The 1133-nt window shown below is 66.0% G+C and overlaps 1 non-coding gene and 1 pseudogene across 1 annotated transcript in view; both read left to right on the forward strand.

Annotated features, from left to right (window-relative positions):
- The first annotated feature begins 471 nt into the window (after positions 1 to 471).
- Positions 472 to 622, forward strand: LOC122331948 (annotated as a pseudogene).
- A 383-nt stretch (positions 623 to 1005) lies between these two features.
- LOC122332097 overlaps positions 1006 to 1133 on the forward strand; it is a 4002-nt gene continuing 3874 nt past the window's right edge. The window contains exon 1 of the ribosomal RNA XR_006248443.1: positions 1006 to 1133. This exon is cut by the window's right edge and continues 3874 nt beyond it. This is a non-coding gene — a ribosomal RNA (28S ribosomal RNA).

Here is a 1133-nt window from a genome sequence, read left to right on the forward strand (position 1 = left end):
TGGCGGGTACCCGCACGGCCTCCGGGACCGTGGTTCAAAGTCTCTCCCGCGAAGGAGGGGCGCCTGTCCGGGTAAAAACCTCTATCCTATTTTACTCTATGTTCCAGCGGCCGTGGCCCGAGAGGTCTGCCGCTCAAACATCCAAGACGGCAAAAGAACCGCACAAAAACCCTAAGACGGCGGAGAGAGGGATCCGCGAGAAGGGAACGCTGCTCTGGGGAGGCTTGACGCACCCCGCGGAGGCTTGAGCAACCTATCACAGCGCCCCACCCTTGGCACGGGTGGGGCCGAGGCCGCGAGCCTCTGAAAGACTTTGCTTTGCCAACCCCGGCGGGTACCCAGCAGGCCTTCGACCGTGGGTTCAAGTCCTCTCTCGCGGGCGCGCCGTCCGGGAACGACTTTTTGTATTTTTGAACCCACACAAGCCTGTGCAGTTCGGCCTCGCCCCGGCGCTAAACTCAAACGCAGTACGACTTTAGCGGTGGATCACCTCGCTCGTAAGGCCGATGAAGAACGCAGCCAGCCGCGAGAACTAATGTGAATTGCAGGACACATCGATCATCGACACTTCGAACGCACTTTGCGCCCCGGTCCGCCCCGGGCCACGCCTGTCTGAGGGTCGCTTCCCATCGATCGACCTCCGGTCCCGCGGCTGGAGCGCCGCAGGGGGCTTCCCGCCCCCTCCGCCCTCCCCAAGTGCAGACCGCCACGGGCACGCCTCGGCGGCGGAGTCGAGCGCTTCCCGCTTCCTCCCACGAGGGGGAGGTCGGCGCCCCAGGCGCGCTGGGACCGAGCGCGCGCCCTCCTCTCGGCGGCTTCCGTGGGTGTCTGCCACCTCCGCCGCCCGCCGACGTGACTCGGCCCCTCCGCCTCGGACGCCCGCGGCGTAACGGAGGTTCGCGCCCGCCTCCTCGCCGGCGCCCTGCCCGGCGCGCGAACGAGACCTGTTCAGGCCAGCCCGCAGCAGCAGCGCGCGCGCGCCGCTCCCTAACCCATATCCGACAACGACCTCAGATCAGACGAGACGACCCGCTGAATTTAAGCATATTACTGCCGGAGGAAAAGAAACTAACAAGGATTCTCAGTAGCGGCGAGCGAAGAGGGAAGAGCCCAGCGCCGAATCCCCGCCCGGC

This window comes from Puntigrus tetrazona, unplaced genomic scaffold (assembly GCF_018831695.1).
Source record: "Puntigrus tetrazona isolate hp1 unplaced genomic scaffold, ASM1883169v1 S000000003, whole genome shotgun sequence".
Taxonomy (NCBI): Eukaryota; Metazoa; Chordata; class Actinopteri; order Cypriniformes; family Cyprinidae; genus Puntigrus; species Puntigrus tetrazona.